The sequence below is a fragment of the Sus scrofa genome, chromosome 8, assembly GCF_000003025.6.
Source record: "Sus scrofa isolate TJ Tabasco breed Duroc chromosome 8, Sscrofa11.1, whole genome shotgun sequence".
NCBI lineage: Eukaryota > Metazoa > Chordata > Mammalia > Artiodactyla > Suidae > Sus > Sus scrofa.
Window position 1 is genome coordinate 93,439,581 of NC_010450.4, and position 16,048 is coordinate 93,455,628.

The window sequence follows — 16,048 nt, forward strand, 5'->3', positions numbered from 1 at the left end:
AGGCCAGAGATTGAACCGCATCCTCACAGAGACAATGCTGGGTCCTTAACCTGTTGAGCCACAACAGCAACTCCATTATATGTTTATTATTATTATTATTATCAAGGAATTCCATAAACATTTATTGAGTTAAATTTTGACTATTAAAGTTACCCCCCAAACCACTTTCCAGGTAGAATAACAACCCCTATCTGTTCCACTTACTTTTAAAACTGGACCAGGTTTCCATTAGCATATAGATAGTAATATTGAACCCACCTTGCTCCTTGACTTTGAAAGATAAGTGTTCATAGTATGTAAAATTCAAGTTCTCAGATGGAACTATTAAATCATTATTGATCTAAACTTTCTTAAATTTATGATTTTATAATGAAGCAAAATGGAGCAAAAGCAACTTTTATCACCTCTTAATTTTAAATGATTAGACACACAATCTACAACTTATTAATATTTCTTAATAAGTTTATCAACTCAGGAAGTACTTTATTGGTTAAATAAGTTCTAGAGAAGCAAAAACCAATTTGGTATCTTGTGTGCTTTGGACCTTGGGCATATTCTTTAATTTCCTTATCTGTAAAACAGAGGCGATAACAATAATATTCACATCACACAGGTTTTCTGGGAATTATTGAGTCAAACTATGATAACAAACTTAGAATTTTACCTAGCAGGGAATGAGCAGTCAATAATATAAACTAATATAATCTTGGCATTATAATATTTTCTAATAAAAATGCAGTTTAATTAGTTAAAATGCCTCTGTTCCACTCTTTCACATCTTTATACCATGTAAAGTGGATTTGATTTTTTTAATGAAAATTAATATGATGAAAGTAGTATTTTTGGTTGTTCAATATCTTGTAGGATATCCAATAAAGGACAAAATGGAACCAGACAGACTAGGTTGGGGGTTAATAGCATAGTGAAGGTGTGGAGAATAAGAGATTATGGTGGGATAATAAAAGATGAAGTGACCTAACAATAGTGTGTGGAGGCAAAGTTGTAGAATGCAATCATTGCCTCTTGTTTGATCCTCAAATATGAAAGCAAATGCCTCAAAGCAAATGGCTCAATCTGGAGAGAGAATTTCTCTCTTCCCCAAAATCTTGTGTGTGTGTGTGTGTGTGTGTGTGTGTGTGTGTGTGTGTGTGATTGGAAAAGACCAAATGATGAAACTCTTTGCTAGTGAAGACAGATTACTATTTTGATAGAAGCATCATTTTTCTCCCTCATTGCTTTGCTAATATGTTTGCAAAAACAAATGCCCCAGGAAGTCAGTGACCCAAACCCTAGCAAGTATTCTGAGAAACTGCCCACTGTTCTGCAAAATTCTAGTTTGGCTAAGTCTAAGCAGATATCTAAAATCTCCTCCGCACTCAGTTACCTGGTCTGGTGAAGGGCAAGTCTTGTTATAGAATATAGAATACTGCAAGGAATTTTGCTCTCAAGCTAACAATGAGTTTTTTTTTTTTTTTTTAAGGCAAATACAAAATTATTTGTTTTCTTGAATCCATCAGAGAGTTGAAGTCACAAGGCAACCAAGGAAACTATTATCATGGAGAACATTCAAATTATCACATGAAAAATCCTCTACTTTCAACCATATAACCATAATTTGCATGAAACTCACATCCATGTTTTAGCATTTGCCCTTTTTTTGAAGCACTACTCCTCTTCTGCCATCAGCCCCATAACACCTTTCAGCTACCATGATATTTCTCTGCTCATTTCATGTGAAAGTTTTTTTAAAACACATATTTGGGTTCCAGGGACAAAAGCGGTAAAGAAAATCAGTCTGTCTGTGGTAGATAAAGTACAGAGGTGAAGGAAAGTAAAGGCAGAGAATTAGTTATTTCAGGACCTGATCCAGGCTCTAGAGAAAGAGGATATACAAATTTTTGAGCAAAATTTTCCGATATACTAGCATGGATATCCACTGTTATCTAGATCGTATATATTATGGGTATGATATCAGTTGATGAAAATCATTTGAAATTCCTTTTTTTATTTCATATTCTGGAACAAACGAGAATTTTCTACTTTCATGTAGCAAAATACTTTTAATCTAATTTTTAACCAGCATAGAAATCTTGACATTTGAAAATGCAACCTTTAAGTTCTGACACATATAAAGTTTGTGTTATTTAATAGCACACATTTCTAAATTAATTATATCTTACAAAAACTTAATTACAGTGGTTTAAAGTTATATAAACAGATCTTTTTATTATTTATTTAACAAAAGAAGATGACTGAGTCATAATTGCCAAAACGTGGGAGCAACAAAAATGTTTTTCAATAGATGAATGGATAAATAATCAAACCACAGTACATCCTGACAATTGAATATTATTCATTCTAAAAAGAAATGAGCTATCAAGATGTGAAAAAAAAGAAAACATGAAGGCATCAATTTCTATTACTAAGTGAAAGAAGCCAATCACATATACTATTGAATTTCAACTCCATGGCATCTGGAAAAGGTAAAACTATGAAGTTAGTAAAAAAACAAAAAACAAAAACAGTGGTTGTCAGGGTTTGAGAGAAAGAGAGGAATGATTAGGTCAAGTGTACAAGTTTTATAGGACAGTGAAACTACTCTTACAATGCAATAATGATGGATACATGTAATTACTCATCTGTCCAAACTCACAGAATATACAACACCAAGAGTGAACTCTAATGTAAACTATGACTTTGGGTTATTACGATGTGCTAATGTTGGTTTATCAGTTGTGACAAATGTGCACTGTAGTGGGGGATATTGATAATGGGGGGAAGCCACACATGTGTGGGGGCAGAAGTGTATAGAACACTGTACTTTACACTCAGTTTTGCTATGAACATAAAATTGACCTAAAAGATAGTCTATCAAAAATTATAAATCAACTTTAAAGGAGGGAAGATGACTAAGGAACTCCACAGAGTAAGTTGTATTCAGATTATGTTATACCTATTATCATTTGATAAAAGTAAAAGGCATCTTTAATACCCACCTTTACTGGGTGTTGTCAAGACCTTATTTCCTCCCCATATAGTCCTCTCTACAAGGTTGCCTGCATGTTTTTGTGGCAGTTGACGTCTCCTACAGCCAGTGGCCTGAGACAGACAGAACAAGGAGGAAGCAGAAATGACTTTTACTATCTAATCTTGGAAACGATATAGCGTCATTTCTAATATAAGCTATTAATCAAAAAGAGACCCATTTTGATAAGGAATAGTGCTTATTTATCTTATAAAATTTGTACCTTTTGACTACCTTTGTCAAATCCCCACATGCCAACCCCTACCTCAAATGACAAATCTGATCTTTTTCCATGTGTTTGGGGTTGTTTTTGATTTTTGGTTTTGTGTTTCCTATTTGTTCTTGCTGATTGGTTTTCATTTACTTTTTTTTTTTTTTTGCTATTTCTTGGGCCACTCCCGCGGCATATGGAGGTTCCCAGGCTAGGGGTCGAATCAGAGCCATAGCCACCGGCCTATGCCAGAGCCACAGCAACGCGGGATCCAAGCCGCGTCTGCAACCTACACCACAGCTCACGGCAACACCGGATCGTTAACCCACTGAGCAAGGGCAGGGACCGAACCCGCAACCTCATGGTTCCTAGTGGGATTCGTCAACCACTGTGCCACGACGGGAACTCCCCTACCTTTTATTATTATTATTATTATACATTTGAGTGAGATCACACAGTATTTGTCTTTCTCTGACTTATTTAACTCAGCATAATGCTCTCAAAGTTCTATTCAGGTTGTGGCAAACTTCTTTCTTATGGTTGAATAATATTCCATTTTATACTCCATAATGAGATTTCATCTCAGACCTGTGAAAATGGCTATCATCAGAAAGACAAAAGATAATAAATGCTGGCAAGGAGGTGGAGAAAATGTCGCTTGGAAAGTAATACAGAATCTTCTCAAACAATTGAAAATATAATTACCATATGATTCAGCCATTCCATTTCTGGGAATATATCTGAAGGAAACAAAAACACTATGTCAAAGAAAATCTGCATTTCCATGTTTATAGCAGCATTATGTACAATCGCCAATACATGGAAACAACTTGAGAGATGAATGGAGTTAGATGTTGTTAACATATATTTTGAAGATGAGTCAACTTGAAAAAATTTTTGCACTTTGTTTTACATTGTTCAATAATATAAAAATCTCACAGCTACCTTTAAATTCTGCATTGCTTCTTTAAAAAATAACACTATATTGCTTTGATAATACATTCTCATAAAAAGCTGTTGATAATGCTTGTTATTTTAAAAGATTATTTTATCTAACTTTCTGTATTTAGAATAATTGTAGATGCTTGCTAATAGAGCTTATGAATGTATTTCAATGTTTTCTTTTTAAATCCACAGGAGAAACTGAGTTTTCAGTTTAAGAAAGGGCTCCTACAGTGTTAATCTTCTATGCTAATCCGTTAATGATGCAGTTTACTAAAAAGTACTGTTAATGTATGTTAACATCATTAAGTTTATAGTGAGATTTTGATAATTATATAACTTAACAAAAAGATTTTAAAGAGACACTAAATAGAATTTCTAGTTAAGACAGATTCAATTTCTGCATTTAAAAACAAATGTTTGTAATGCATAATAACTGACTGCAGACATACTATTAGAAGTTCCCCAAACTGATATCCAAGAGAATAGTTACATTTAAAAAATAAAAAATAAAAAAACTCCCAGGAAGGAAAACTTTGATAAAGCCTTTATGCTGAATTTTTAAAGTTACTTTTATGAAATAAAGGCTCCTAATTCTCAGGTTTGTGTTTCTGATACAATAAATATTGCTCCATTTTGAACTTATGTTAACAAATCATTTCATAATTTATTTCAACAATATGATAGATAGTAAGATTGCAAAGATCATCTGGGACTTCATCAGATGCGAAACTATCCATGCTTGAAATTCATAAAGTCATTTTGATATTCAGTCACTGAGATAGCCTCACAGACAGCAGAGATTCTCATGTCCTCCAATGCAGTGGCCACCAAGGAAGATTTGCTCCCCTTTCTGCACATGGTTTGTATATCCTATAAGTCATTCATGTAAATGAAAGCCAGCTATTAATTATATTCATCTAGAACATCATTCTGATTTATATGTAAACACAATACCATGCACAAACTATTGTGTACACAATTTTAATATAAACAAAATTATCTAGGAACTCAATCCTGTATAAATTTCAGAAAGATTGTACTTTATTTTTTGGCAATATTATCAAATATCATTGATCATTTAACAGGTGGTCACAGATCACACTATTTATGGATTTGAATTAATAGGAAAATCAGTCTTTATTGGTCTGCATTTGTAGCTTTTACATTTAGAGTTAATTCACATGTGGATGGAAGCATCTTACTACTTTATTATATTATTTATGTAGTTCAGTCTAGGCACTCATGCATTGGAATATAACTTATCTCCCTTTTATTTTATTCTTGGTTAAAATTAGTATATCATAATAATTTTAAATGCTTGATTGTTCTTAGGTAAAAACCTCTAGATTTAAAATTTTTCAATGTCTGATTGTATCAATATACTATAGAAAATATTAATTGTATTGGAGTTGGCCTGTTATCTCAGTTGGTTAGAGCATGATGATAGTAACACCAAGGCTGCAGTTTGATCCCTATATGGCCATGTGAAATGCAATATACATATTTAATGTGTACAATTTGGCCTTGGACATATGTGTAACACTGATGAAGCCATCACCATATCAAGGTAGTAAATACATCCATCACCGTCAAGAAAAATTTTACTGGTGGAGTTTAATTACCATGAGATGGGTTATATATCTGTGTGAACTAATTTTATACTAAATAAAGAATGATGAAACATTTTTTGCTTAGTATTATATAATAATGATAGTTTAAAGTATTCACTCTCAGATTTAGGATAACTTGAATTTAGGCACCTGAAAAGGTGGTTTTTTGGTAGTATTTTTTTTAGTAGAATATTAATACTTTTTTTTTTTTTGGTGCAGGGTAATTTTTTGGAAACTTTCTAGGAGTAGGGAATTGAAAATTAAGTAGCAGCATGGAGCTTCTTCAAGTAATGGGAAAAAAAAAAACTATTCCATCTCTACTTTTAAAAAATAATTCTATTTAGCATCAAGAGAAGCTGAATTGCATCCAGTTTCTATCTAGCTTAGTAAGATATAGCGAAAATTCAGCTATCGGTTTTATGTAAAACAGGAGGAGATCACTGTAACATAATGAAATCAAAAACATCTTTTAATGTTAATCTGGCTTTAGAGGTTTTGAGGGAATGCTTCACCCCAAAACACACATACATACACAAAACAAAAAACACACCCTTCTTGTTTGAAGCATGATAAAGAGTTATCTTACCTCAATAAGCTCTCTCTTCCAGCATTTCCTCTGGAAATGGACTGAATTACCTTTTGAAACAAAAGCAAGATAAGAGTTACCAAAGAAAAGCTGAACTAGTAAAGTTTATGGGTATCACAGTATTCCAAGCCAAGGAAGTAATTACTTGGGGCCTAACAGTCATTTTCTAACACTTTATGCTATGAAGGTATAAACAAAATTGTTATTCTAATGAATAAATGTCAAACAAAAGAGAATAGGCAACGATTTAGTATTGCCTAAGTAAACAAAATATTTAATTTTAAATATACATAAATCAGATAATCTTCTTTAATTGTGTGGATGTACTTCTATGCTAGTATATAGAAAACTGTGAGTTCCACCAATAAATTTACTTAAAAAATAGGCTGGTGTTTGTTATTTTCAGTCACTTGTAGTATCATACCATTTACTGCTCACATAACTCCACATCTTTGCTGCAGGCATGGCCACTGAATCATCCATAATACAAATATATTACTTATAAAGTACATGAGCAAAATTGAAGTTTAATAGATATTCATATGGCAGGAGCAAATGCTATTATTAAAAAGTATATTTCACTATTCAAATTCATTGACATCATTATAATAAATATTCTAAGGTACATTACACCAAATACAGTATAGAATAATTACTAAAAGCCAAAATTCAGGAGTCAGTTTTACCTAATGACACTGTTTTTTAGGGAATGATCAGATTTTCTCAATTTTCCAAATAGAACAATTACATAATGGATTTTAATCTCATAAAGAGTCCTTTATCATGTAAAGCTTTTGTCATGATTCTTAGAAAATAAAAATCATTCATATATTAGCTATATTTTAAGTTACATTGCCAATTAACGGAAATTACTGTTTGGTAATAACTGATTTTTAAAAATGCCTTTGTTAATATTATAATTAGAATTATATAGTTTGATAAGTGAGGCAAGATAAAACAATTTATCTTGGGTTGAGAGATTTCAAGCCCATTTATAGTTACAATGATTTGCAAGAAGATTCTAAGGGAAGTGGTTATACTCATGGTATGGTTTATTATCATGAAAAGACATAGATTAAAGTGAGCAGAGTGAAAGGTGCATAGGCAAATTCTAAGAAAAAATAAGGAGCAGGCCTCCAGGTGTCCTATCCAAGTAGAGTCACATGGAAGCATTTACTTTTCTGAACAATTACATATGACAACATGTACAAAGTACTGTCAACCAGAAAAGCTCCCCTAAGCTCCAGGCTATTTACTGGGGTCAGTCATGTAGTCATGCAGCACCTGCATGACCGACCTCAGTTGCTCACACTCCAACATTCCAGAGCAAAAATAGATTTCATGGTGAATCACAATTTAGCATCAAATTGCTATCTCTTGGTCCAAAGCCTCGGGCATACAAGAATGATTACATCAGGCACAATATTCAAGGGCTCAGACCTCACCTCCCAGGAGCAAGTCAATAGGAAGTCCTGAAGGCAGGCTCTCCTTGATAATGTGCAGGATTTGAGCAAATCAGGGGTACTGAGTCAATCTTTCCTGCATAAGACTTAAAAAAAAATACAATAATAGTTGTAACACAGGGAAAATACCTATGCAATGGATTGTGGCTTATCTGTGAATTTATTTATTTACTTTGCTCTTTTTTAAGAATGAAAATATAGTCAATTTTTATGTTGTACCAATTTCTTCTGTGGATTTATTTATAAAAAAAGAATCAATCAAAAACTGCACCACATTTATAGGAGAAAGTATATTCCTTACATTTCATCATAATCCATAGAATTAAAAAGAAAATTTGCAGGCTGTGAACTTAAGGTCTCGGTTATTTTTTTTTCTTTTTTCTTTTCTCCTCAAGGATAATTCAATATTATTTATGATCACAATGGATATTGATTAAAATATAAGAGTAATAACTCAAATGGACATTAACATGTATATTAGTTTCCTATCGCTGCTATAACAAATTTCACAAAGCTGGTGGCATATAATAAAAATTTATTACCTCACAGTTCTAGAATTCAAAATGGTTTCACTGATATGAAATCACAGTGAGTGTTGGGCTGAATTCTCTGTGGAGATTCCAGGGAAGGAATTCACCTGCTTGCCTTTTCCATTTTCTAGGAGAGATGTACGTTCCTTAGCATGGAGCCCCAACCTCCATCAGCTATTGAGTTTCTATCATTATATCCCCTTCTCTGAGTCTTCTGCATCTCTCTTTCATCATTTAAGTACCTTTGTGATTATCCTAAGCCCACAGAGATAATCAAGCATAACTTCTTTATGTAAAAATTTTTAATTACGTTTGCAAAGTCCGCTTACAAATTCTGTGGATTGTGATGTGGTCATCTCTGGAGAGTCATTATTGTGCCTACCATAATATATAAATCTCCTTTTAAAATAATCATGTATCTCCTTGTTTTAAAACCTTAATTCCTCTCATCTTTTATCTTGAACCAGTGTTTAATTTAAAACTCAGAATTTCTGCAAATGATTTAATTTTTTGTGAATGATTAGTCTAAATTTCTCTTTCTTCTTTCTCATTATTAAGTTAACCAATTCTTAACTATATGCTATATTCTTACATATTTATTCTACAACCTTCATTGCATATTATATATAATTTTATTACATATATATGCAGATAACATTCTTGATCATATTATTTATGTATAAAATACATTTTGGGAAGTGAAATAATTTTATGATGTTGATATAACAGGAAAAAGTGTAACTGATCCTGAAAACAAATGGAAACACATGAGGAACAATAACTTAAAAAATTACCAAGACCTGTGTGATAATATCAAATAGTTTAATATACTTACTGCATTTCAGGAAGAACAGTCAAATAGGACAGAAAAAAATATTTGAGGTGATAATGATAGAGACTGTTTTAAACTGATGGGCACCTAGTCATTGTTCCAAGGAGTTCAACATGCCTCAAATAAGATAAAAACAAAGAAAATAAGATCTAAGCACATCAAAGAAAACCGTTTAAAAAGAGAATCCTAAAAACCGTTGAGTAGAGGACATAGTAAATTAAGAAAAAATAATTAGAAAAATGTTCACATCTGATCTGAAACAATGGCAGCTAGAGGCAATGAAATCACACCTTCAAAAGGATGAAAGAAAAAAGTATCTAGAATTGTGCAACGTGGAAGAATATCCCTCAAAATTAAAGAAATTAAATATATTTTCCAGAGGATTTATCTTGTGCAAATATACATTACAAGAAATGTAATGTGTACTTCCATTAATATAGAATTTAAAAATTTTCCCAAAAGTCATAATAAGTACAAGGAGAGATGATATAAGTATACATATATGTCAAAAATGATTATAATAAAAACTAGGAAGATGTTAGGGAATCATGATATAGAAAGAGGAAAAGGGAATTTGGGGATCCCGAATTGCTATGGCAATGCTATTTCTAGACTGAGTTGTAAAATGGATATCTAATTTATAATAATTTATTAATAGGTATCTTAAATTTATGTGTATTTCTATACCATGGCAGCAAACAAGGCCTTCACTGAGTATATGCAGCTCCTCAACCAAGCCTGAAAGCATAGTGGTGAGAAACATCTCTAGGCATATAAAGGTGAGAGTAGGCCTGGAAAGAAAAACTTCACTAAATAATATATGTAGCATGATTCATAATAAAATAAACATTTACTTCTAAGTGTCCTAGAAGTCCATTACTTAACAACAAAAAACTATATCAAAAACAGTTTTCAATTTGCCTATTTAAGTTGCATATCTTATTTCAAAGAATTGAAATAGCATAATAAAAATTAGAGAAAATTTTGTGTGTTGTTATTGTTTTATCTAATTTTTTTTTCATTTTAGCTTTTTACTGATAAAGACGTATGGGGAAAATGCCATTGACATGGTAATATGAAAAGAGACGTCATTGCCTTCTGAAAAAATTTTAAAACTAGCTGATGTAATTATAAAAATAATGTACTGCTTCAATCTGTTTGCTTAAGTTTGCTTAAGAATTTCATATACATACCACAATTCTTTAGGGATTTATTAAAAAAATATACTGCAGAAAGAGCCAGACAGAATGAATAAGACAATCTGGAAAAATGACTAATATCTTCTAAACTAGAAGATAGAATCTGGAGGCAAAAGGTAAAACCAGGAAGCAGATATGTCACACATTATTTGGAATCAATTTTATATGTGTCGATCCCTAGTACTTGGAAGCTACAGCACTGTGGGATTACAAAATTCATGTCCAATGCTAAGAGCTACAGCAAGAAGAAACCTGACAGGACATCAGAGTTATGCCCTTAGTGCAGGGAGTAACATCAGCCAAAATGAGATTGTACTGTCAGAAAGCTGGATATTTTGAGGATTTTCCATCAAAGGCTGCTTTAACAAACAGCGAAATTGTTTTAGAGAAAAGATTAATTGCTTAGACTGCCCACAGCCTATCCAATTTCCTCAAAATTCACACTAAGGACTATGAATCGCATTACTGATAAAATCACATTTGATCAATTTCTGTACCAAACCCAGAGTGCTATTTTTTTTTTAAAAAGCAATTTTGTAGTATTTGATATCTGTTGTAATAAAAATTCCAAGTTTTGTTTGTTACTTTGTTTTTCGAATGGGCCATTTTAATACATTTTTCTTTCTAGATTAAATTTAGAATAAACATTTAATTCCATTTAAAAGAGTCTGGAATTTTAATTGGGGCTCTATTATATCTATAGTTCAATTGAGGGTGGAGCTATCATTTTTAAAATATTGAGTTTTCCCAAAGGGAAATATAGTATGTTTCACCATATTCTTGAAGACAAATATCTGAGTAGATTAAAAAATTGCAAAAAAAAAAAAAAAAAAAAAAAATTTCCTTAACATCTCCACCTAAATGACAAAAAGACATCTCTAAAGTAAAAGTTCATACTGGAACTGTCTCCTCAGGATTCTTCCTATACCAACATTTCTCATCAATATATGGCACCTCCATTATTTTCAATAGTTTACAGTCATGTCTTTTCAACTCTCCCTTGATTGTTTCCTTTTACTTATCACTGCTACATCTAATAACCAGTGCCTTTAAACAGTCTTGATAAGTATCAAGTACTCAATAAATATTTGTTAAAAAAAAATGATGAAACCATCCAAAATTCCTATGGATTTTCCTTTAGGATTTACCCCAAATTCATCCCCTTTATTTCAGATTCATAAAGTCTCCATAAAGTCCATTTGTATGCATAATACAGATTATATCATGCCAGTGCTTAAACCACATGATATCCCTTTTGCATTGTATCTGTTAGCTTTTTAAAAAAATATATAATACATTCATTAAGTCAAAATTAAATGTTAAAGATGCTAAATTATCAATATTGATTCTTATCACATTTCTACCCAGTTGTCGGTCTCTATGACCTCCTAGGTTCTTCTCAATCTGTCCACAGTTGCTTTATGTCTATACAAGTAAACAAGTGTAGAGATGCTCACTTTTACCTATTTTCTAACAAAGATAATAGTGTTATATATATATCATCTTACCTTTCTTTATCCCTTCCAAATATGTCAGAGCATTTGTTTCAGGGCATGGAGACATTAACCAATCCTTTTTGGAACTGTAACATTTCCATTGTTTGGAAGTACCAAAAATTGAATTCATTTATGTAGATTTCACATTCTTATAGAAAAGGTTGTAATGAATAGCATTCATGAAAGTATATCCGTATGAAAAATTCAATGAAGCAAATTCTTTTTGGTTAAATGTTATATTCTTTTGTAACTTAAATATTATATAGTGACCCTTAAATTTAAGGATACCCACCTTCTAGGCAGTTAAAAATCTGTAACTTAGAGTTACTTATACGCCTCCACATGCATCATGGGCTCCTTTGTGTCTGGGGTTCCAATCCTTGGATTCAAACAACCATGGACAAAGTAGAGCTGTACTATTTCTGTTGGGAAAAAAAAAAAAACTATGTATAAGTGGGCCTGCATGGTTCAAACCCAAATGGTTCAAGGGTCAATCAACTGTGTATGATATTGCTCTCCATAGGTGTTGTATCAATTTAATATCCCTACAAAGCACAATATAGAATGTGCTTTCTTCCACGCCTCTTAAAAATATATTTCCATTAAAACTTTTTCTTTCAAGTTAATTTTGACTGTTTGAGTCAGTTTTCTTATTTCTATTCTCCAAGTCACTTCTGTATTTTCTTTGATAAATTCTCCCCGGCATCACTTCTAATTTCATCTTCATTTGTCTGATGGTTTTACTTTTTCTTCCTTCAATTTTACCTAGGTCCTACAATTCATGTTTCGTGTCTTTATATTTTCTCTTAACTTTATCACATTTCTGCTTTGTGATCTCCCTTCATAAGACTGATTACAAACTTCAGTATGTGTGTGTTCATTAATTCATGACAAACATTTTCTTATCATTTGCTCTGAAAACACTTTTCTATTTAAGTAATTATTTGAAAATATGAAAGTTTGTTTCTCTTTTCCAAATTATTCTAATAATATTATAAGAATTGTCTAACATTCTCTGTATTGTTATACATTATTGAACATATTGGTTTTTATTAAACTGTTTGCAGAGATTTTCTGTTTGGGATGAAGAAAGAGGTCAACGTTCTTGATTATTTTCCTGACCTAGAGACACACAGCTCCTTATAAATAAGCCTTTTCTGTGCACTCTTTGAAAATTCATCTTTCTCTTTATATATAATCTGATAGATAAATAGATATTTTTTTTTTGTTTTGTTTTTGTTTTTTTTTTTTTTTTTTTGGCTATTCCCACTGCTGTGAAAGTTCCTGGGCTAGGGATCACACCCATGCCACATCAGTGACCCGAAGCTACAGCAGTGAATGCCAGATCCTAGCTACAGGGATAGCTTTAATCTTAAAACTCCCTACCCAACTCCCAGGCTCAACCTAATTCAGGTGCAAACTTCAATTCACTTACAAAACAATTACAAAACAATGCTGACAGGCTGATGCATCCTGTTACAGAACAACACACACACCCATAGTTACAGGATATCATTTTAGTTTGGCTTCAGAGATAATGATGAGGAAGATAATCATGATGCTGCAAATGCAAACAAACCCCTAGACCTGGAGCCTGTGTACTGTGCCAGCGACACAGATGGAAAATGCTGCAGAAAATGAGGAGGCTGATTTGTTTTGGAGGAAGCTGAGAAATAGAGAAAGAAGCAACTGCTAGAAGGAAGACAATTCTTCAATTTTTCAAAACTCCTTTAGAAAGATGTGCCAACACACTGGAGTATCTTTAGGCTACACTGAGAACTTGCCGAAAGTTAAATTATTAATAACTTTCAAGTAGAAACTGTACAAATAGGAGTCAAACATTATTAAAAAAAAAAAAAGGTTAAAAATTTTAATAGAAAGCACTGGGCTCTGTCCAGCTCTTCTTTCTGACACATTATATGATCAATGAAATGTATGGAACTAGAAATATACATGTAAAGGACAAAATGGTTGGAAGGTAATCTCTGAGGAAATGCAAGGTTGAGAAAAATAAAACATGTGAAAGAAAGGCCACCCTGAATATGTTCCTTATTGTGTGTGGACTATTTTAATAATGTTAATATGTTCAAATATATTACTTGGAATAGTTGAATATTCCTACTCAAATTTGAATAACCTGTTCCAAAACTCTTGAAAGATGTCACCTTCTCAGACGCTGTCAAGCTCGTTTTACAACAATTTCTTTTTTCAATTTATTGAGTTATAGAAAAAAAGTCAATTCAGATAATTCTAATACCTGCATGTCCAAGGGCCAGAAATAATAGACATCAGGGTGGGGTAAACTGACAACAAAGAAAGACTGGGACTATGAGAATCATTAAATGGTAAAACACTCTTTAACACTCATTTAGCAAGTAGAAGTCTCTTTTTAACTAGTCTGGTGTTCCTCTAACTCCTGAGGATGGAAAGCTAATAAACGTTTCTTGCAGTGTTTAAGTTGTTGAGGATTACTAATTGGAGTATTTTTAAAATGAAAATCTAGTCTCATGAGTCGTATTCTACTTTATGAAAGGAGGCATTTCGAAGGATGATGACATAACAGGAACATTATTCACAAATTTAATACTGGGTAAAATGTGAGCTATGCTGACTCTGGCTGTATATAGTGTAAAGGCCTAGATGTAAATATTAATTACATCCCATCTTATATTGTTTAATTTGTTAGGTTTTGAAACTGGATATTGTATAAATATTTTAAAAACCAATTCATATTTTAAATTTTATAGTAAAATTTTATATGAAATACACAATTTGCAGTAAATTTTCTACTGTCTATTCATTTGCTACCATAGACTGTAGGGTGTTTAGTTTCTTCATATAGTTTCTTTATCAGAACTGTAACTGAGATATATAGGTGTTTAGAACATTTTCTTAAAGGAGCATAGGAGGTAATTTTCAAGTCACCTTGCATGAATGATTCTTTTGTCATTCTGTGCTAAAAATGCCATTTCTTGTATTAACTAAAAATGCTTTTTAAATGTGGACCTTCAAATATTAGTAATGACTTAAAAATATTCCCCACACTTATAATTGATGTTAAAATTACATTTTCATTTGGCAATTTTATATTATATGACTATTAAATTTCAAAAAAATTGTAATATTAAGAGAGCTAATCCTGAGAACATTGAATCTTAATTGAAAAGAAAAATTCTGACTCTAAAGTGTCTAATGTAATTATACACAGGGTCTCTGCTTATTTTCATGTATTCACCTGTTTTTCTCCCTTTGTGTAGCAGTTGTTATCAATACTCATTGCATCAGAATCCCCTGTGATAGTCTTAAAATATTCCAGTATCTGAGCTTTACCCCAAATAACTGGAAACAGAAATCTCTGGGTATGGAATCTAAGAACTCTTTTGTCAGTGTCTGCTATCTCTTTGGATGATTTTGATATGTGTTGGAGACAGAAAACTACACAAGTAGAAAAGTGATATGTACTCTTAAAAGAAAAGAATACTTTCTTTCAAATTTATACTTGAAATCAGGCTCCCATTTTTCCTTATGTATCATTTCCTCTTTTATAAAGAGCCTCATTAAATCATTATAGAAAATATGTGTGGTTTGATCATGGTGCCATTACATGATTATATAGTAAACTTTAAAGAAGTAAAATATTTAATTTTAATTTATCTTAAGAATTGGGTACTTAGGACAATATTTATTTATGGACATGGACACTTCTAGAGCGATACAGAGTTAACAAAAGAAGTACTATTTTTTTCCTAATTGAAGAAATGTGTCATCCTGAAACTAGGTTGGTGCAAATGCTTACTGAATTTCAAATATAAATAGAACCTACTTAGTCTAAAAACATAACTATCTTGTTTATTTATTTCAAGGTTTAATGTAACAAGCCAGAAAGTGTTTCCAAAGATTTCATAGCAATGGTTGCCCTCACAAAATTGTATTAATGTTTATTTGGGCTTCCCCTAATTTAACGGGGCATTTTATTATGTTTGAATGAAAAGATTCTTTACAAATGAGATCTCCTGCTGAATAGAATCCTATCAAAAAAGCAGTAGAAACCTGTCAGTAATGCCCATGAGTCCTATAATATGTTTTCATTTCTTTCATGGAATGTTATGCCTCATCAGATTTCTTAATCCAGGCTGCAGTTCACGTTGCCA